This window comes from Ambystoma mexicanum, chromosome 2q (assembly GCF_040938575.1).
Source record: "Ambystoma mexicanum isolate Mex_15411 chromosome 2q, UKY_AmexF1_1, whole genome shotgun sequence".
NCBI classification, from domain to species: domain Eukaryota; kingdom Metazoa; phylum Chordata; class Amphibia; order Caudata; family Ambystomatidae; genus Ambystoma; species Ambystoma mexicanum.
The window spans coordinates 323,027,875-323,051,110 of record NC_090924.1 but is presented as its reverse complement, the minus strand read 5'-3'; the positions used below and the strand labels follow the sequence as shown (position 1 = coordinate 323,051,110).

General features: G+C 41.7%; 2 non-coding genes across 2 annotated transcripts; both read left to right on the top strand.

Annotated features, from left to right (window-relative positions):
* The first annotated feature begins 15,188 nt into the window (after positions 1-15,188).
* LOC138570632 (U6 spliceosomal RNA) lies at positions 15,189-15,295 on the top strand. Its single transcript, XR_011303670.1, has one exon. It is a non-coding gene; the product is annotated as a U6 spliceosomal RNA (small nuclear RNA).
* A 5,390-nt stretch (positions 15,296-20,685) lies between these two features.
* LOC138570631 (U6 spliceosomal RNA) lies at positions 20,686-20,792 on the top strand. Its single transcript, XR_011303669.1, has one exon. It is a non-coding gene; the product is annotated as a U6 spliceosomal RNA (small nuclear RNA).
* Positions 20,793-23,236: the final 2,444 nt, after the last annotated feature.

Genomic DNA, 23,236 nt, shown 5'->3' with positions numbered 1-23,236 from the left:
AATGTTGCGTTCCTGATTGAACACAGAGTGATCACTATTCTCTTGAATTAATTTTCCAATAGCCAGGGGTAAGCACCATGAAAATTATGTTCCACAGCCAAAGGAGCTGGTTGGCGATGGCTAAGCTTGACAAGGAGGCATTGGAAAGAATTACTATTTCACAAATAATTTAAAGATATTCTCATAAAAATGTTTATTGGCCAGAAAGGAACGTGTCCGTTTGAATGCGTCTTTATTTGAAACTATGCGGAACAGAGCTATTGACAAACACTTTCCCCCATTTCAGGGGGTCCAGGTTACTGAAAGGGATGACCCATGGTTCGATGCAGAATGTAGAATCTCGAAAAGAAATGTGAAGCGTGATTGAATGAGTGATGTGTACACGGCTGGCCAGATTTATAATATCAATAGGGCATATAAAATTGCTAAAAGACAAAATAAGTATTTTAAAACAATTAGTGCCTATAGAGGGGGCCACATTTTTTAAATAAAGCAAATATTGAATGCATTTGTCGAGGCAGGCATTGTGCCATCTGCTTGGACAAGTAGTCCTCAGATATCTCTCCCCCCCCTCACTGTAATAGGCCAATTTCCTACTGGGCATTGCCAGTAAGATATTGTCCAAAGGTTTGTTGCTCAGACTGAAGGAGTAGGCTCATAGTAAAAATATCTTGAAACTCTGCCAAGCGGGTTACAGGGGAGGACTTAGTACAGTGGGCCACTGCTTCACTCTGGGCAACAGCATGTAGAAATACGGTAAGGTTAAGTGAGTGAGATTATTTGTGGCTTTTTTTTTACTTTTGGAGGAAGCGTTTTATTTGATAGAAACACCTTGTGGCGTAATTTATATTTTAATTGCGGTGTCTAATGGTTTATTAAATGTTATCCAACTGTGATACACAGACATCTCAGCGTCTGTCCGATATGCAAGATCGGGGAATTATACATAGTTTTTTCACAGCAATGAAAGGGATGTCAGTTAGCCCTAATTTATTCCATTTAGACTTTGACTCTAGCACTTTGCTTAGGAAAGTAAATCCGCCCTCTCGGAAGGGTACATTTTATAGCATGCCTCTTTATGCCGATGACGCAGCTATTTTGGACTTAACACTGGCAGGTCTCCAACATGGCCTGCTATACACAGATTACTAGTTTGGGAACTGTAGTTTGAAATTAAATATGAAAAAAAAATATATATGTTTTTCAGGAAACCTTGTAGCTGGTTTTTAAATGAATATAGAGATGAGGAGGTAGTTTGGTCAATGATTTTAAGAAGACAGCTGGAAGGCCATCTTTAAGGTTTAAAGGGCTTTTTAAGATTTAATTTATTTTAAGTTTGGGGCATTCATATTGGGCAAGTGCCCAGAGTTACATAAGGCAAAGGTCTGTTCCATGATTTTATATTGCAGCGAAATCTGGGATTGTTCAAACGGTCATTTCCTGGAGGGTTTGCTAAATAAATTCCTGTGCCAAGTACAGGTGCAAAATAAATTCCTGTGCCAAGTACAGGTGCAAAATAAAATCCTGTTCCTCGCTCAAGGTACACTTGGTATCTCTTTATTAGCTAAATTGAGGTGTTCAGTTTGAAGGTGTCGGCCAAGTTAAGATTTTGTACTTATTTTTTAAAACACATCTGGGATTTTCTGCTAATCATCAATTGAATTTCCGTGTAAGCACAATTTCATCCTCCCCTGGTAAAGAGAAATACTTGTGGTAAGGAGGGACGGGATGGGGGGATGTAGGGCGCTGCCCATTTAGATAGTGGGTGGGACATAACTAAATTTGGCACATTAAGTCATTATAGCTCTTCAAGCAGGAGCTTGTCCAATAGGAGGAGAGGCAGATGTCTAAAATACATATAAGCTGCCCTCTTCAGTTTTATATGAAAACAACTGCATACATATTAGAAGGCAAGAAGACTGTGAAATAGGATCCCCAGAATGCAGGAGGCTGATGCTAATAGGACGTTTACATTTACCCTCCCCTCAATGAATGAAGAAGTTGTGCACAAGGAAGCACAAAGTGTGCCTTCAAAATGGGAGCCAATGAAGATTTGGTTAATTGTCTGTGTGGACATGCATGGAAGCTTTGTTCTATCATTTATTGTAATTATCAGGTCTTAATATATAGCTTGTTTGAATATGCAAAAGCTGTTTTTTGTTTTAGACTTGTTCTCTCGGAATTTTATGAAATATGATGCATGTTTTTAAATGTTGCTAACTTAATGGAAAAATATGATGACATAATATTGATTTATGCTGCTCATTACATGGTAGGGTTTACAGATCACTTCAGCAGGGCTTTGGAGGCTACCCCTTAATAATTATGTTGGCATGTAATGGCAAATAGTTCATTTTAAAGCACCTGGGGCCTGTTACATTGGTGAAAAAGTGGTAAAGAATATAAAAAACAAATTTCTGAAGGATTTGGAGCCTCTTCCTCTGTTCAAAAGATATTTTACACAAAACCTAATGCCAATCACTGGTTGTGGTCAGTATGCCTTTTTGCATGCAGATAGGACCAGTCAAGGATTAAATAAAGATTACCAAGGGGTTCAGGATCTCGAGCTAAATATTTTTAAGAAACGTAGTGCAAATGTTTGGTCAGTAAAAATTGGTCACAAATGGAGCTCTGATTTTCAGGTGTACTTTAGGGTCCTGTCTGGGGATTTTCCGGGATCATTAGTGGCAAATGGTGTTTTCCTAAGCATACAAGACCAGTAATACTGTTCCTCAGTCATTGATTACTGTATTGTGGATTGTTTTCTATTCAGGAATGTTATGAAATGTTGCGTTCCTGATTGAACACAGAGTGATCACTATTCTCTTGAATTAATTTTCCAATAGCCAGGGGTAAGCACCATGAAAATTATGTTCCACAGCCAAAGGAGCTGGTTGGCGATGGCTAAGCTTGACAAGGAGGCATTGGAAAGAATTACTATTTCACAAATAATTTAAAGATATTCTCATAAAAATGTTTATTGGCCAGAAAGGAACGTGTCCGTTTGAATGTGTCTTTATTTGAAACTATGCGGAACAGATCTATTGACAAACACTTTCCCCCATTTCAGGAGGTCCAGGTTACTGAAAGGGATGACCCATGGTTCGATGCAGAATGTAGAATCTCGAAAAGAAATGTGAAGCGTGATTGAATGAGTGATGTGTACACGGCTGGCCAGATTTATAATATCAATAGGGCATATAAAATTGCTAAAAGACAAAATAAGTATTTTAAAACAATTAGTGCCTATAGAGGGGGCCACATTTTTTAAATAAAGCAAATATTGAATGCATTTGTCGAGGCAGGCATTGTGCCATCTGCTTGGACAAGTAGTCCTCAGACACCTCTCCCCCCCCTCACTGTAATAGGCCAATTTCCTACTGGGCATTGCCAGTAAGATATTGTCCAAAGGTTTGTTGCTCAGACTGAAGGAGTAGGCTCATAGTAAAAATATCTTGAAACTCTGCCAAGCGGGTTACAGGGGAGGACTTAGTACAGTGGGCCACTGCTTGACTCTGGGCAACAGCATGTAGAAATACGGTAAGGTCAAGTGAGTGAGATTATTTGTGGCTTTTTTTTTTACTTTTGGAGGAAGCGTTTTATTTGATAGAAACACCTTGTGGCGTAATTTATATTTTAATTGCGGTGTCTAATGGTTTATTAAATGTTATCCAACTGTGATACACAGACATCTCAGCGTCTGTTCGATATGCAAGATCGGGGAATTATACATAGTTTTTTCACAGCAATGAAAGGGATGTCAGTTAGCCCTAATTTATTCCATTTAGACTTTGACTCTAGCACTTTGCTTAGGAAAGTAAATCCGCCCTCTCGGAAGGGTACATTTTATAGCATGCCTCTTTATGCCGATGACGCAGCTATTTTGGACTTAACACTGGCAGGTCTCCAACATGGCCTGCTATACACAGATTACTAGTTTGGGAACTGTAGTTTGAAAGTAAATATGAAAAAAATATATATATGTTTTTCAGGAAACCTTGTAGCTGGTTTTTAAATGAATATAGAGATGAGGAGGTAGTTTGGTCAATGATTTTAAGAAGACAGCTGGAAGGCCATCTTTAAGGTTTAAAGGGCTTTTTAAGATTTCATTTATTTTAAGTTTGGGGCGTTCATATTGGGCAAGTGCCCAGAGTTACATAAGGCAAAGGTCTGTTCCATGATTTTATATTGCAGCGAAATCTGGGATTGTTCAAACGGTCATTTCCTGGAGGGTTTGCTAAATAAATTCCTGTGCCAAGTACAGGTGCAAAATAAATTCCTGTTCCTCGCTCAAGGTACACTTGGTATCTCTTTATTAGCTAAATTGAGGTGTTCAGTTTGAAGGTGTCGGCCAAGTTAAGATTTTGTACTTATTTTTTAAAACACATCTGGGATTTTCTGCTAATCATCAATTGAATTTTCGTGTAAGCACAATTTCATCCTCCCCTGGTAAAGAGAAATACTTGTGGTAAGGAGGGACGGGATGGGCGGATGTAGGGCGCTGCCCATTTGGATAGTGGGGTGGGACATAACTAAATTTGGCACATTAAGTCATTATAGCTCTTAAAGCAGGAGCTTGTCCAATAGGGAGAGAGGCAGATGTCTAAAATACACATAAGCTGCCCTCTTCAGTTTTATATGAAAACATCTGCATACATATTAGAAGGCAAGAAGACTGTGAAATAGGATCCCCAGAATGCAGGAGGCTGATGCTAATAGGACGTTTACATTTACCCACCCCTCAATGAATGAAGAAGTTGTGCACAAGGAAGCACAAAGTATGCCTTCAAAATGGGAGCCAATGAAGATTTGGTTAATTGTCTGTGTGGACATGCATGGAAGCTTTGTTTCTATCATTTATTGTAATTATCAGGTCTTAATATATATCTTGTTTGAATATGCAAAAGCTGGTTTTTGTTTTAGACTTGCTCTCTCTGAATTTTATGAAATATGATGCATGTTTTTAAATGTTGCTAACTTAATGGAGAAATACGATGACATAATATTGATTTATGCTGGTCATTACATGGTAGGCTTTACAGATCACTTCAGCAGGGCTTTGGAGGCTACCTCTTAATAATTATGTTGGCATGTAATGACAAATAGTTCATTTTAAAGCACCTGGGGCCTGTTACATTGGTGAAAAAGTGGTAAAGAATATAAAAAAACATATTTCTGAAGGATTTGGAGCCTCTTTCCTCTGTTCAAAAGATATTTTACACAAAACCTAATGCCAAACACTGGTTGTGGTCAGTAGGCCTTTTTGCATGCAGATAGGACCAGTCAAGGATTAAATAAAGATTACCAAGGGGTTCAGGACCTCGAGCTAAATATTTTTAAGAAACGTAGTGCAAATGTTTGGTCAGTAAAAATTGGTCACACATGGAGCTCTGATTTTCAGGTGTACTTTAGGGTTCTGTCTGGGGTTTTTCCGGGATCTTTAGTGGCAAATGGTGTTTTCCTAAGCATACAAGACCAATAATACTGTTCCTCAGTCATTGATTACTGTATTGTGGATTGTTTTCTATTCAGGAATGTTATGAAATGTTGCGTTCCTGATTGAAAACAGAGTGATCACTATTCTCTTGAATTAATTTTCCAATAGCCAGGGGTAAGCACCATGAAAATTATGTTCCACAGCCAAAGGAGCTGGTTGGCGATGGCTAAGCTTGACAAGGAGGCATTGGAAAGAATTACTATTTCACAAATAATTTAAAGATATTCTCATAAAAATGTTTATTGGCCAGAAAGGAACGTGTCCGTTTGAATGCGTCTTTATTTGAAACTATGCGGAACAGAGCTATTGGCAAACACTTTCCCCCATTTCAGGGGGTCCAGGTTACTGAAAGGGATGACCCATGGTTCGATGCAGAATGTAGAATCTCGAAAAGAAATGTGAACCGTGATTGAATGAGTGATGTGTACACGGCTGGCCAGATTTATAATATCAATAGGGCATATAAAATTGCTAAAAGACAAAATAAGTATTTTAAAACAATTAGTGCCTATAGAGGGGGGCACATTTTTTAAATAAAGCAAATATTGAATGCATTTGTCGAGGCAGGCATTGTGCCATCTGCTTGGACAAGTAGTCCTCAGACACCTCTCCCCCCCCTCACTGTAATAGGCCAATTTCCTACTTGGCATTGCCAGTAAGATATTGTCCAAAGGTTTGTTGCTCAGACTGAAGGAGTAGGCTCATAGTAAAAATATCTTGAAACTCTGCCAAGCGGGTTACAGGGGAGGACTTAGTACAGTGGGCCACTGCTTCACTCTGGGCAACAGCATGTAGAAATACGGTAAGGTCAAGTGAGTGAGATTATTTGTGGCTTTTTTTTACTTTTGGAGGAAGCGTTTTATTTGATAGAAACACCTTGTGGCGTAATTTATATTTTAATTGCGGTGTCTAATGGTTTATTAAATGTTATCCAACTGTGATACACAGACATCTCAGCGTCTGTCCGATATGCAAGATCGGGGAATTATACATAGTTTTTTCACAGCAATGAAAGGGATGTCAGTTAGCCCTAATTTATTCCATTTAGACTTTGACTCTAGCACTTTGCTTAGGAAAGTAAATCCGCCCTCTCGGAAGGGTACATTTAATAGCATGCCTCTTTATGCCGATGACGCAGCTATTTTGGACTTAACACTGGCAGGTCTCCAACATGGCCTGCTATACACAGATTACTAGTTTGGGAACTGTAGTTTGAAATTAAATATGAAAAAAATATATATATGTTTTTCAGGAAACCTTGTAGCTGGTTTTTAAATGAATATAGAGATGAGGAGGTAGTTTGGTCAATGATTTTAAGAAGACAGCTGGAAGGCCATCTTTAAGGTTTAAAGGGCTTTTTAAGATTTCATTTATTTTAAGTTTGGGGCATTCATATTGGGCAAGTGCCCAGAGTTACATAAGGCAAAGGTCTGTTCCATGATTTTATATTGCAGCGAAATCTGGGATTGTTCAAACGGTCATTTCCTGGAGGGTTTGCTAAATAAATTCCTGTGCCAAGTACAGGTGCAAAATAAAATCCTGTGCCAAGTACAGGTGCAAAATAAAATCCTGTTCCTCGCTCAAGGTACACTTGGTATCTCTTTATTAGCTAAATTGAGGCGTTCAGTTTGAAGGTGTCGGCCAAGTTAATATTTTGTACTTATTTTTTAAAAAACATCTGGGATTTTCTGCTAATCATCAATTGAATTTCCGTGTAAGCACAATTTCATCCTCCCCTGGTAAAGAGAAATACTTGTGGTAAGGAGGGACGGGATGGGGGGATGTAGGGCGCTGCCCATTTGGATAGTGGGGTGGGACATAACTAAATTTGGCACATTAAGTCATTATAGCTCTTAAAGCAGGAGCTTGTCCAATAGGGAGAGAGGCAGATGTCTAAAATACACATAAGCTGCCCTCTTCAGTTTTATATGAAAACATCTGCATACATATTAGAAGGCAAGAAGACTGTGAAATAGGATCCCCAGAACGCAGGAGGCTGATGCTAATAGGAGGTTTACATTTACCCACCCCTCAATGAATGAAGAAGTTGTGCACAAGGAAGCACAAAGTATGCCTTCAGAATCGGAATCAATGAAGATTTGGTTAATTGTCTGTGTGGACATGCATGGAAGCTTTGCTCTTATCATTTATTGTAATTATCATGTCTTAATATATATCTTGTTTGAATATGCAAAAGCTGTTTTTTGTTTTAGACTTGTTCTCTCTGAATTTTATGAAATATGATGCATGTTTTTAAATGTTGCTAACTTAATGGAGAAATACGATGACATAATATTGATTTATGCTGCTCAGTACCTGGTAGGCTTTACAGATCACTTCAGCAGGGCTTTGGAGGCTACCTCTTAATAATTATGTTGGCATGTAATGGCAAATAGTTCATTTTAAAGCACCTGGGGCTGTTACATTGGTGAAAAAGTGGTAAAGAATATAAAAAACAAATTTCTGAAGGATTTGGAGCCTCTTCCTCTGTCTGGTCAAAAGATATTTTACACAAAACCTAATGCCAAACACTGGTTGTGGTCAGTAGGCCTTTTTTCATGCAGAAAGGACCAGTCAAGGATTAAATAAAGATTACCAAGGGGTTCAGGATCTCGAGCTAAATATTTTTAAGAAACGTAGTGCAAATGTTTGGTCAGTAAAAATTGGTCCCAAATGGAGCTTTGATTTTCAGGTGTACTTTAGGGTCCTGTCTGGGGTTTTTCCGGGATCTTTAGTGGCAAATGGTGTTTTCCTAAGCATACAAGACCAGTAATACTGTTCCTCAGTCATTGATTACTGTATTGTGGATTGTTTTCTATTCAGGAATGTTATGAAATGTTGCGTTCCTGATTGAACACAGAGTGATCACTATTCTCTTGAATTAATTTTCCAATAGCCATCGATAAGCACCATGAAAATTATGTTCCACAGCCAAAGGAGCTGGTTGGCGATGGCTAAGCTTGACAAGGAGGCATTGGAAAGAATTACTATTTCACAAATTATTTAAAGATATTCTCATAAAAATGTTTATTGGCCAGAAAGGAACGTGTCCGTTTGAATGCGTCTTTGGTTGAAACTATCCGGAACAGAGCTATTGGCAAACACTTTCCCCCATTTCAGGGGGTCCAGGTTACTGAAAGGGATGCCCCATGGTTCGATGCAGAAGTTAGAATCTTGAAAAGAAATGTGAACCATGATTGAATGAGTGATGTGTACATGGCTGGCCAGATTTATAATATCAATAGGGCATATAAAAATTGCTAAAAGACAAAATAAGTATTTTAAAACAATTAGTGCCTATAGAGGGGGCCACATTTTTTAAATAAAGCAAATATTGAATGCATTTGTCGAGGCAGGCATTGTGCCATCTGCTTGGACAAGTAGTCCTCAGACACCTCTCCCCCCCCTCACTGTAATAGGCCAATTTCCTACTGGGCATTGCCAGTAAGATATTCTCCAAAGGTTTGTTGCTCAGACTGAAGGAGTAGGCTCAAAGTAAAAAGATCTTGAAACTCTGCCAAGCGGGTTACAGGATAGGGCTTAGTACAGTGGGCCACTGCTTCACTCTGGGCAACAGCATGTAGAAATACGGTAAGGTTAAGTGAGTGAGATTATTTGTGGCTTTTTTTTACTTTTGGAGGAAGCGTTTTATTTAATAGAAACACCTTTTGGCGTAATTTATATTTTAATTGCGGTGTCTAATGGTTTATTAAATGTTATCCAACTGTGATACACAGACATCTCAGCGTCTGTCCGATATGCAAGATCGGGGAATTATACATAGTTTTTTCACAGCAATGAAAGGGATGTCAGTTAGCCCTAATTTATTCCATTTAGACTTTGTCTCTAGCACTTTGCTTAGGAAAGTAAATCCGCCCTCTCGGAAGGGTACATTTTATAGCATGCCTCTTTATGCCGATGACACAGCTATTTTGGACTTAACAACGGCAGGTCTCCAACATGGCCTGCTATACACAGATTACTAGTTTGGGAACTGTAGTTTGAAATTAAATATGAAAAATATATATATATATATGTTTTTCAGGAAACCTTGTAGCTGGTTTTTAAATGAATATAGAGATGAGGAGGTAGTTTGGTCAATGATTTTAAGAAGACAGCTGGAAGGCCATCTTTAAGGTTTAAAGGGCTTTTTAAGATTTAATTTATTTTAAGTTTGGGGCATTCATATTGGGCAAGTGCCCAGAGTTACATAAGGCAAAGGTCTGTTCCATGATTTTATATTGCAGCGAAATCTGGGATTGTTCAAATGGTAATTTCCTGGAGGGTTTGCTAAATAAATTCCTGTGCCAAGTACAGGTGCAAAATACATTTTTATTTTAATGAAGATTGAAATTGTATGTTCATGCATATTACACGACAACACAATACATTTTGAGCCAAATTCAACACTAATGCCTCAGGAGCCTTTTACTTGTGAGTCCTATTGACTGAATGAACAGCCATGTCGCCTTCAATTTCTTGGCTTGCACTTTTAGAAGTGGCACGCGTCTTTTGATTTTTTTTATCCTATTTTACCAAACTCAGTATTATCACTTTCCCCCTTGTTGTGCACTCCAGCGTAAACTGCTTTAAGGTGCTATTTGCAAACATCGCTCTGAACTACAGCTTTACTTGCTTCTAGGCCTTAATCTTTAATTGGAGCGGAGCGTTGTACTCCGGATTTGGCTGCTTTTAGTTTGAAAGTTACAGAAATCAAAAAAGAAATCAACAAACAGTTTCATTGTGAAATACCATTGTCACAATGTGCTGCAGTGCATGAAAACTTAAAATGAATGGTAGGGAGAGGAAGAGGAAGAGTGAGAGGGAAAGGGAGGTTTGTGGGGGGGAGAAAGAGTGAGGGCGGGAAGGAGGGAGGGTAGGAGGGAGGGGGAGTGAGAGAGACTGAGAGAGAGAAAACAAAGAAAATATGATATTTGGGGGCTATGTGTTTGCATGGAAAAGATTTTAGGCTTTAAATCAAGTGGAAAGGGGCTCATTGGCTGGTATCTCAGCCTGTTGATGCTTTGTTGAGTTGCTTGGAACATGCAAGGAAGAAGACCTGAAGCACTCCCGACCAGGTTGCATGTCTCTACGTTACTGAAATCCCACAGACCTCCTCCCTGTGCCACAATGTTCTGGGCACTGAGCTCTGCAGTTGTTCCCCACAAGTCGCCAAGCGCCCCAGATTTACTTTCTCAGATTGGCTAGTTACTGCTACCCTAACTCGACCACTATATTTTCCCCAGATACTTGCTATTGTGGAGTAAGCAGGGCTAAGACAGAGGGAGAGGGGGTGTGCCTATGCAAATCATCTGCCAGGATCATCCCTGGGACGTCATTCCATCTCACCAGCTGACACCTGGGCAGCAGCAGGTAATTTGGAGAACAGAAATATTCGGACAGGCCACAAAGCAAAGACTGGGCCGTTGATTGAGGATCCCTTTAGCCATGTCTCCCTAAGTTACCGAGGTCCAGAAAAACTCCACCCTCAGCTCTCATAGAGTGGTCCTTGGCCGATCGTGGCCGATCAGGGCAGTGAAGGGTCAGGGGTGACTGCACGCTGCCTCACCTTTTCACTGCTTTCTACAGCGGTAATGCTTTTGCATAAGCGGCCTGTACAAGTGATTTTGTTCTGCGCTGTGGGAAAGTGACATTTATCCACTGACATTAACCAAACTACTTGCGCTGTTCAACGCACATACATGCAGAGAAATAATGTTATGTTTTTTGGGGAAGGTCTAGAGTGTCCTGCTGATTATTTATTAAGCTGTACTCTACTCTTGCTTTTACATAGTGTCTTCGCAGCCCAGGAATGTTTAAGGCATACTGTATGTCCCTCCCTTACAATGAAAACTCTGTTGAAAACACAGAGGTACATAGGAATGGATCTGTTAAGAAATTAAACAAAAAGCCTGGAAAAATGTCGAAACGGGTAGGATTTGGACTTACAATTAACGGACTCACAGTCAGATGTGCTATCCCTTGATCCACTGACTCCCTTTCCTTTGTGTAATCCTTTTGCTCTCACTAGGGTTTTCCAAAGTGGCTTTCATATAAAAGATCCTAGACCAGCATTTTGTGGCGCACATGCCTCATATCCCATTGCTCTTGATAAACTCACATCATCTCCCACCAATACAAGCTGTAAAAGATTTTCAGGGTTTAGCCAAGCAAACTAGACGTGGGTCGAAGGTTGAGCAATCCTTAAATCAGCAGCAAAGTTAACATTGAAATTAGCCTCAGAATCTCTTAAAGGATGGTCCAACATCTGATGCTTGCAGCGCGCGATGGGGCAGCCTGGGTGCTGACACCTTAAACCATCTCCTGTTGTTGCCTTGTCCTTGATCCAGCCATGGGCCCACATACACTCAGAGGTACAGAGTGTTTCTCATGTCTATGCGTCTGCTGCGATGCTCTCACGCGTGCCTCACCCAGCCATCGTGATGGGGAGGGGGTGTCAATTTGCAAGCATCCTGGAGCATGAATCTTTTTATCTTTAAATATAATTGGCATTAAACCAAACCATTTAGGACCAGATCAGTACAGCAGCAAAGAATGCTGGTGTATTGCTGTTTGCCTCTTAATTTCATACCATCCAACATCTAAATTGTGTTTGGTCAAACGTTTGCCATATCAAATGTCCTTATGTCAAAGGGCAGAAAGTCCAGAGGTCCTAATCAATGGTTTGGTTGGCTCTCCCTTTGCGCTTGCCTTAAGGCATCAGCACCAGAGGCTGCCCGATTGCGCCCTGCAAGCAATCAATGTTGGCCCATCCTTTAAGAGATTCTGAGGCTGATTTCAATGTTATTTTTGCTGCTGATTTAAGGATTGCTCAACCTTTGACCCACGTCTAGTTTTCTTGGCTATGCACTTGACATCTTTTACAGCTTGTATTGGTGGGAGATGATGTGAGTTTATCGGGAGCAACGGGATATGAGGCATGTGGGCCATAAAAAACAGGTCTTGGATTTTTTTTTTATAAGAAAGCCTCTTTAAGTAAGGAACTTTGGAAAACCCTGCTGAGAGCAAAAGGATTACACAAAAGGTAAGGGGGTCAGTGGGTCAAGGGATGGCACATCTGACGGTGAGTCAGTTTATTGTAAGTCCAAATTCTACCTGTTTCAACATTTTTCCAGGTGTTTGTTTAATTTCTTAACAGATCCATTCCTATGTGCCTCAGCAACACATGTACTAATATTGGAATGATAATGGGAAAATGGAATTGGTTCCTGCTCTAAAGGATGACACGCACATTTTTAAAGCATTCACTATTGTTGGCACATGACAGGACAGAAACTTTCTTAATTTGCAAGTCTTTATTTTTTAATACATCTTTTTTAATGAAGATTGAAATTGTATGTTCATGCATATTACACAACACAATACATTTTGCGCCACATTCAACACTAATGCCTCTGAAGCCTTTTACTTGTGAGTCCTATTGACTGAATAAACAGCCCAGTCCCCTTCAATTTCTTGACTTGTACTTTTAGAAGTGGCACGCTTCTTTTGTTTTTCGATCCCATTCTACCAAACTCAGTATTATCTCTTTCCCCCTTGTTGTGCACTCCAGCGTAAACTGCTTCAAGCTGCTATTTGCAAACATCGCTCTGAACTACAGCTTTACTTGCTTCTAGGCCTTAATCTTTAATTGGAGCTGAGCATTGTACTCCGGATTTGGCTGCTTTTAGTTGGTTGATTTCTTTTTTGATTTCTGTAACTTTCAAACAGTTTCATTGTGAAATACCATTGTCACAATGTGCTGCAGTGCATGAAAACTTAAAATGCATGGAAGGGAGAAGAGGAAGAGTGAGAGGGAGAGGGAGCGGGGCGGGGGAAAAAGAGAGAGGGCAGGAGGGAAGGCAGGAGGCAGGGAGGGAGGTAGAGAGAGATAAAGAGAGAGAAAACAAAGAATATATGGTATTTGGGGACTATGTGTTTGCATGGAAAAGAGTTTAGGCTTTAAATCAAGTGGGAAGTGGCTCTGTGGCTGGTATCTCAGTCTGTTGATGCTTTGTTGAGTTGCTTGGAGCATGCAAGGAAGGAGACCTGAAGCACTCCCAACCAGGTTGCATGTCTCCAAGTTACTGATATCCCACAGACCTCCTCCCTGTGCCACAAAGTTCTGGGCACTGAGCTCTGCAGTTGTTCCCCACAAGTCGCAAAGCGCCCCAGATTTACTTTCTCAGAGTGGCTAGTTACTGATACCCCACCTCGACCACTGTATTTACCCTAGATTCTTGCTACTGTGGAGTAAGCAGGGATAAGAGAGAGGGAGAGGGGATGTGCCTATGCAAATCACCTGCCAGGATCCTGCCTGGTACAACATTCCATCTCACCAGCTGACATCTGGGCTGCGGCAGGTAATTTGGAGAACAGACATATACGGACAGGCCACAAAGCAAATGCTGGGCTGTTGATTGAGGATCCCTTTAGCCATGTCTCCCTAAGTTACCGAGCTCCAGAAAAATTCCACCCTTAGCTCTCATAGAGAGGTCCTTGGCCGATCGTGGCCGATCAGGGCAGTGAAGGGTCGGGGGTGACTGTACACTGCCTCACCTTTTCACTGCTTTCTACACTGGTAATGCTTTTGCAGAAGTGGCCTGTACAAGTGATTCTGTTCTGCGCTGTGTGAAAGTGACATTTATCCACTGACATTAACCAAACTACTTGCGCTGCTCAACTCACATACATGCAGAGAAATCATTTTATGTTTTTTGGGGAAGGTATAGAGGGTCCTGCTGATGATTTATTAAGCTGTCTGCTACTCTTTCTTTTACATAGAGTCTTCGCAGCCCAGGAATGTTTAAGGCATACGGTATGTCCCTCGCTTACAATGAAAACAGAGGTACATAGGAATGGGTCTGTTAAGAGATTAAACAAAAAGCCTGGGAAATGTCGAAACTGGTAGTATTTGGACTTACAATAAACGGACTCACAGTCAAATGTGCTATCGGTTGACCCACTGACCCCCTTACCTTTTGTGTAATACTTTTGCTCTCAGTAGGGTTGTCCAAACTTCCCTTCTTAATGCGGCTTTCTTATAAAAAATCCTAGAACTGCTTTTTGTGGCACACATGCCTCATATCCCGTTGCTCTTGATAAACTCACATCATCTCCCACCAGTACAAGCTGTAAAAGATTTCCAGGGCTTATCCAAGCAAACTAGATTTGGGTCGAAGGTTGACCAATCCTAAAATCAGCAGCAAAGTTAACATTGAAATCAGCCTCAGAATCTCTTAAAGGATGGTCCAACATTTGTTGCTTACAGGGATCAATTGGACAGCCTCTGGAACTGGCGCCATAAGCCACCTCCTGTTCTGCCTTGTCCTTGATGCAGCCATGGGCCCACATACACTCAGAGGTACAGAGTTGTTCTCATGTCTATGGGTCTATTGTGATGTTCTCAGGCTTGCATCACCCAGCCATTGTGATGGGGAGGGGGTTGGTGTCATTTAGCAAGCACCCTGGAGCATGAATCTTTAAATATAATTGGCATTAAACCAACCCCTTTAGGACCAGATCAATACAGCAGCAAGGAATGCTTATTCACTGTTGTTTGCCTCTTCATTTCATACCACCCGATATCTAAATGGTGTTTTGACTTTCTGCCCTCTGACATAAGGACATTTGGTATGGCAAACCTTTGACTGGAGGTCCTAATCAATGGTTTGATTGACTCTCCCTTTGCGCTTGCTTCAGCAACACATGTACTAATATTGGAATGATAATGGGAAAATTAAATTGGCCCCTGCTCTAAAGGATGGCACGCACATTCGTAAAGCATTCACTATTTTTGGCACATGACAGGACAGAAACTTTCTTAATTTGCAAGGCTTTATTTTTTTAATACATCTTTTTTAATGAAGATTGAAATTGTATGTTCATACATATTACACGACAACACAATACATTTTGAGCCAAATTCAACACTAATGCCTCAGGCGCCTTTTACTTGTGAGTCCTATTGACTGAATGAACAGCCCTGTCGCCTTCAATTTCTTGGCTTGCACTTTTAGAAGTGGCACGCGTCTTTTGATTTTTTTTATCCTATTTTACCAAACTCAGTATTATCACTTTCCCCCTTGTTGTGCACTCCAGCGTAAACTGCTTTAAGGTGCTATTTGCAAACATCGCTCTGAACTACAGCTTTACTTGCTTCTAGGCCTTAATCTTTAATTGGAGCGGAGCGTTGTACTCCGGATTTGGCTGCTTTTAGTTTGAAAGTTACAGAAATCAAAAAAGAAATCAACAAACAGTTTCATTGTGAAATACCATTGTCACAATGTGCTGCAGTGCATGAAAACTTAAAATGAATGGTAGGGAGAGGAAGAGGAAGAGTGAGAGGGAAAGGGAGGTTTGTGGGGGGGGAGAAAGAGTGAGGGCGGGAAGGAGAGAGGGTATGAGGGAGGGGGAGTGAGAGAGACTGAGAGAGCGAAAACAAAGAAAATATGATATTTGGGGGCTATGTGTTTGCATGGAAAAGATTTTAGGCTTTAAATCAAGTGGAAAGGGGCTCATTGGCTGGTATCTCAGCTTGTTGATGCTTTGTTGAGTTGCTTGGAACATGCAAGGAAGAAGACCTGAAGCACTCCCGACCAGGTTGCATGTCTCTACGTTACTGAAATCCCACAGACCTCCTCCCTGTGCCACAACGTTCTGGGCACTGAGCTCTGCAGTTGTTCCCCACAAGTCGCCAAGCGCCCCAGATTTACTTTCTCAGATTGGCTAGTTACTGCTACCCTAACTCGACCACTATATTTTCCCCAGATACTTGCTATTGTGGAGTAAGCAGGGCTAAGACAGAGGGAGAGGGGGTGTGCCTATGCAAATCATCTGCCAGGATCATCCCTGGGACGTCATTCCATCTCACCAGCTGACACCTGGGCAGCAGCAGGTAATTTGGAGAACAGAAATATTCGGACAGGCCACAAAGCAAAGACTGGGCCGTTGATTGAGGATCCCTTTAGCCATGTCTCCCTAAGTTACCGAGGTCCAGAAAAACTCCACCCTCAGCTCTCATAGAGAGGTTCGTGGCCGATCAGGGCAGTGAAGGGTCAGGGGTGACTGCACACTGCCTCACCTTTTCACTGCTTTCTACAGCGGTAATGCTTTTGCAGAAGCGGCCTGTACAAGTGATTTTGTTCTGCGCTGTGGGAAAGTGACATTTATCCACTGACATTAACCAAACTACTTGCGCTGTTCAACGCACATACATGCAGAGAAATAATGTTATGTTTTTTGGGGAAGGTCTAGAGTGTCCTGCTGATTATTTATTAAGCTGTACTCTACTCTTGCTTTTACATAGAGTCTTCGCAGCCCAGGAATGTTTAAGGCATACTGTATGTCCCTCCCTTACAATGAAAACTCTGTTGAAAACACAGAGGTACATAGGAATGGATCTGTTAAGAAATGAAACAAAAAGCCTGGAAAAATGTCGAAACGGGTAGGATTTGGACTTACAATTAACGGACTCACAGTCAGATGTGCTATCCCTTGATCCACTGACTCCCTTTCCTTTGTGTAATCCTTTTGCTCTCACTAGGGTTTTCCAAAGTGGCTTTCATATAAAAGATCCTAGACCAGCATTTTGTGGCGCACATGCCTCATATCCCATTGCTCTTGATAAACTCACATCATCTCCCACCAATACAAGCTGTAAAAGATTTTCAGGGTTTAGCCAAGCAAACTAGACGTGGGTCGAAGGTTGAGCAATCCTTAAATCAGCAGCAAAGTTAACATTGAAATTAGCCTCAGAATCTCTTAAAGGATGGTCCAACATCTGATGCTTGCAGCGCGCGATGGGGCAGCCTGGGTGCTGACACCTTAAACCATCTCCTGTTGTTGCCTTGTCCTTGATCCAGCCATGGGCCCACATACACTCAGAGGTACAGAGTGTTTCTCATGTCTATGCGTCTGCTGCGATGCTCTCACGCGTGCCTCACCCAGCCATCGTGATGGGGAGGGGGTGTCAATTTGCAAGCATCCTGGAGCATGAATCTTTTTATCTTTAAATATAATTGGCATTAAACCAAACCATTTAGGACCAGATCAGTACAGCAGCAAAGAATGCTGGTGTATTGCTGTTTGCCTCTTAATTTCATACCATCCAACATCTAAATTGTGTTTGGTCAAACGTTTGCCATATCAAATGTCCTTATGTCAAAGGGCAGAAAGTCCAGAGGTCCTTATCAATGGTTTGGTTGGCTCTCCCTTTGCGCTTGCCTTAAGGCGTCAGCACCAGAGGCTGCCCGATTGCGCCCTGCAAGCAATCAATGTTGGCCCATCCTTTAAGAGATTCTGAGGCTGATTTCAATGTTATTTTTGCTGCTGATTTAAGGATTGCTCAACCTTTGACCCACGTCTAGTTTTCTTGGCTATGCACTTGACATCTTTTACAGCTTGTATTGGTGGGAGATGATGTGAGTTTATCGGGAGCAACGGGATATGAGGCATGTGGGCCATAAAAAACAGGTCTTGGATTTTTTTTTATAAGAAAGCCTCTTTAAGTAAGGAACTTTGGAAAACCCTGCTGAGAGCAAAAGGATTACACAAAAGGTAAGGGGGTCAGTGGGTCAAGGGATGGCACATCTGACGGTGAGTCAGTTTATTGTAATCCAAATTCTACCTGTTTCAACATTTTTCCAGGTGTTTGTTTAATTTCTTAACAGATCCATTCCTATGTGCCTCAGCAACACATGTACTAATATTGGAATGATAATGGGAAAATGGAATTGGTTCCTGCTCTAAAGGATGACACGCACATTTTTAAAGCATTCACTATTGTTGGCACATGACAGGACAGAAACTTTCTTAATTTGCAAGTCTTTATTTTTTAATACATCTTTTTTAATGAAGATTGAAATTGTATGTTCATGCATATTACACGACAACACAATACATTTTGCGCCAAATTCAACACTAATGCCTCTGAAGCCTTTTACTTGTGAGTCCTATTGACTGAATAAACAGCCCCGTCCCCTTCAATTTCTTGACTTGTACTTTTAGAAGTGGCACGCTTCTTTTGTTTTTTTATCCCATTCTACCAAACTCAGTATTATCTCTTTCCCCCTTGTTGTGCACTCCAGCGTAAACTGCTTCAAGGTGCTATTTGCAAACATCTCTCTGAACTACAGCTTTACTTGCTTCTAGGCCTTAATCTTTAATTGGAACTGAGCATTGTATTCCGGATTTGGCTGCTTTTAGTTGGTTGATTTCTTTTTTGATTTCTGTAACTTTCAAACAGTTTCATTGTGAAATACCATTGTCACAATGTGCTGCAGTGCATGAAAACTTAAAATGAATGGAAGGGAGAAGAGGAAGAGTGAGAGGGAGCGGGGCGGGGGAAAAAGAGAGAGGGCAGGAGGGAGGGAGGGAGGTAGAGAGAGATAAAGAGAGAGAAAACAAAGAAAATATGGTATTTGGGGACTATGTGTTTGCATGGAAAAGATTTTAGGCTTTAAATCAAGTGGAAAGTGGCTCTGTGGCTGGTATCTCAGTCTGTTGATGCTTTGTTGAGTTGCTTGGAGCATGCAAGGAAGGAGACCTGAAGCACTCCCAACCAGGTTGCATGTCTCCAAGTTACTGATATCCCACAGACCTCCTCCCTGTGCCACAAAGTTCTGGGCACGGAGCTCTGCAGTTGTTCCCCACAAGTCGCGAAGCGCCCCAGATTTACTTTCTCAGAGTGGCTAGTTACTGATACCCCACCTCGACCACTGTATTTTCCCTAGATACTTGCTACTGTGGAGTAAGCAGGGCTAAGAGAGAGGGAGAGGGGATGTGCCTATGCAAATCACCTGCCAGGATCCTGCCTGGTAGGTCATTCCATCTCACCAGCTGACGCCTGGGCTGCGGCAGGTAATTTGGAGAACAGACATATACGGGCAGGCCACAAAGCAAATGCTGGGCTGTTGATTGAGGATCCCTTTAGCCATGTCTCCCTAAGTTACCGAGCTCCAGAAAAATTCCACCCTTAGCTCTCATAGAGAGGTCCTTGGCCGATCGTGGCCGATCAGGGCAGTGAAGGGTCGGGGGTGACTGTACACTGCCTCACCTTTTCACTGCTTTCTACACTGGTAATGCTTTTGCAGAAGTGGCCTGTACAAGTGATTCTGTTCTGCGCTGTGTGAAAGTGACATTTAACCACTGACATTAACCAAACTACTTGCGCTGCTCAACTCACATACATGCAGAGAAATCATTTTATGTTTTTTGGGGAAGGTATAGAGGGTCCTCCTGATGATTTATTAAGCTGTCTGCTACTCTTTCTTTTACATAGAGTCTTCGCAGCCCAGGAATGTTTAAGGCATACGGTATGTCCCTCGCTTACAATGAAAACAGAGGTACATAGGAATGGGTCTGTTAAGAGATTAAACAAAAAGCCTGGGAAATGTCGAAACTGGTAGTATTTGGACTTACAATAAACGGACTCACAGTCAAATGTGCTATCGGTTGACCCACTGACCCCCTTACCTTTTGTGTAATACTTTTGCTCTCAGTAGGGTTGTCCAAACTTCCCTTCTTAAAGCGGCTTTCTTATAAAAAATCCTAGAACTGCTTTTTGTGGCACACATGCTTCATATCCCGTTGCTCTTGATAAACTCACATCATCTCCCACCAGTACAAGCTGTAAAAGATTTCCAGGGCTTATCCAAGCAAACTAGATTTGGGTCGAAGGTTGACCAATCCTAAAATCAGCAGCAAAGTTAACATTGAAATCAGCCTCAGAATCTCTTAAAGGATGGTCCAACATTTGTTGCTTACAGGGATCAATTGGACAGCCTCTGGAACTGGCGCCATAAGCCACCTCCTGTTCTGCCTTGTCCTTGATACAGCCATGGGCCCACATACACTCAGAGGTACAGAGTTGTTCTCATGTCTATGGGTCTATTGTGATGTTCTCAGGCTTGCATCACCCAGCCATTGTGATGGGGAGGGGGTTGGTGTCATGTTGCAAGCACCCTGGAACATGAATCTTTAAATATAATTGGCATTAAACCAACCCCTTTAGGACCAGATCAATACAGCAGCAAGGAATGCTTATTCACTGTTGTTTGCCTCTTCATTTCATACCACCCGATATCTAAATGGTGTTTTGACTTTCTGCCCTCTGACATAAGGACATTTGGTATGGCAAACCTTTGACTGGAGGTCCTAATCAATGGTTTGATTGACTCTCCCTTTGCGCTTGCTTCAGCAACACATGTACTAATATTGGAATGATAATGGGAAAATTAAATTGGCCCCTGCTCTAAAGGATGGCACGCACATTCGTAAAGCATTCACTATTTTTGGCACATGACAGGACAGAAACTTTCTTAATTTGCAAGGCTTTATTTTTTTAATACATCTTTTTTAATGAAGATTGAAATTGTATGTTCATACATATTACACGACAACACAATACATTTTGAGCCAAATTCAACACTAATGCCACAGGCGCCTTTTACTTGTGAGTCCTATTGACTGAATGAACAGCCCTGTCGCCTTCAATTTCTTGGCTTGCACTTTTAGAAGTGGCACGCGTCTTTTGATTTTTTTTATCCTATTTTACCAAACTCAGTATTATCACTTTCCCCCTTGTTGTGCACTCCAGCGTAAACTGCTTTAAGGTGCTATTTGCAAACATCGCTCTGAACTACAGCTTTACTTGCTTCTAGGCCTTAATCTTTAATTGGAGCGGAGCGTTGTACTCCGGATTTGGCTGCTTTTAGTTTGAAAGTTACAGAAATCAAAAAAGAAATCAACAAACAGTTTCATTGTGAAATACCATTGTCACAATGTGCTGCAGTGCATGAAAACTTAAAATGATTGGTAGGGAGAGGAAGAGGAAGAGTGAGAGGGAAAGGGAGGTTTGTGGGGGGGAGAAAGAGTGAGGGCGGGAAGGAGGGAGGGTAGGAGGGAGGGGGAGTGAGAGAGACTGAGAGAGCGAAAACAAAGAAAATATGATATTTGGGGGCTATGTGTTTGCATGGAAAAGATTTTAGGCTTTAAATCAAGTGGAAAGGGGCTCATTGGCTGGTATCTCAGCCTGTTGATGCTTTGTTGAGTTGCTTGGAACATGCAAGGAAGAAGACCTGAAGCACTCCCGACCAGGTTGCATGTCTCTACGTTACTGAAATCCCACAGACCTCCTCCCTGTGCCACAACGTTCTGGGCACTGAGCTCTGCAGTTGTTCCCCACAAGTCGCCAAGCGCCCCAGATTTACTTTCTCAGATTGGCTAGTTACTGCTACCCTAACTCGACCACTATATTTTCCCCAGATACTTGCTATTGTGGAGTAAGCAGGGCTAAGACAGAGGGAGAGGGGGTGTGCCTATGCAAATCATCTGCCAGGATCATCCCTGGGACGTCATTCCATCTCACCAGCTGACACCTGGGCAGCAGCAGGTAATTTGGAGAACAGAAATATTCGGACAGGCCACAAAGCAAAGACTGGGCCGTTGATTGAGGATCCCTTTAGCCATGTCTCCCTAAGTTACCGAGGTCCAGAAAAACTCCACCCTCAGCTCTCATAGAGTGGTCCTTGGCCGATCGTGGCCGATCAGGGCAGTGAAGGGTCAGGGGTGACTGCACACTGCCTCACCTTTTCACTGCTTTCTACAGCGGTAATGCTTTTGCAGAAGCGGCCTGTACAAGTGATTTTGTTCTGCGCTGTGTGAAAGTGACATTTATCCACTGACATTAACCAAACTACTTGCGCTGTTCAACGCACATACATGCAGAGAAATAATGTTATGTTTTTTGGGGAAGGTCTAGAGTGTCCTGCTGATTATTTATTAAGCTGTACTCTACTCTTGCTTTTACATAGAGTCTTCGCAGCCCAGGAATGTTTAAGGCATACTGTATGTCCCTCCCTTACAATGAAAACTCTGTTGAAAACACAGAGGTACATAGGAATGGATCTGTTAAGAAATGAAACAAAAAGCCTGGAAAAATGTCGAAACGGGTAGGATTTGGACTTACAATTAACGGACTCACAGTCAGATGTGCTATCCCTTGATCCACTGACTCCCTTTCCTTTGTGTAATCCTTTTGCTCTCACTAGGGTTTTCCAAAGTGGCTTTCATATAAAAGATCCTAGACCAGCATTTTGTGGCGCACATGCCTCATATCCCATTGCTCTTGATAAACTCACATCATCTCCCACCAATACAAGCTGTAAAAGATTTTCAGGGTTTAGCCAAGCAAACTAGACGTGGGTCGAAGGTTGAGCAATCCTTAAATCAGCAGCAAAGTTAACATTGAAATTAGCCTCAGAATCTCTTAAAGGATGGTCCAACATCTGATGCTTGCAGCGCGCGATGGGGCAGCCTGGGTGCTGACACCTTAAACCATCTCCTGTTGTTGCCTTGTCCTTGATCCAGCCATGGGCCCACATACACTCAGAGGTACAGAGTGTTTCTCATGTCTATGCGTCTGCTGCGATGCTCTCACGCGTGCCTCACCCAGCCATCGTGATGGGGAGGGGGTGTCAATTTGCAAGCATCCTGGAGCATGAATCTTTTTATCTTTAAATATAATTGGCATTAAACCAAACCATTTAGGACCAGATCAGTACAGCAGCAAAGAATGCTGGTGTATTGCTGTTTGCCTCTTAATTTCATACCATCCAACATCTAAATTGTGTTTGGTCAAACGTTTGCCATATCAAATGTCCTTATGTCAAAGGGCAGAAAGTCCAGAGGTCCTAATCAATGGTTTGGTTGGCTCTCCCTTTGCGCTTGCCTTAAGGC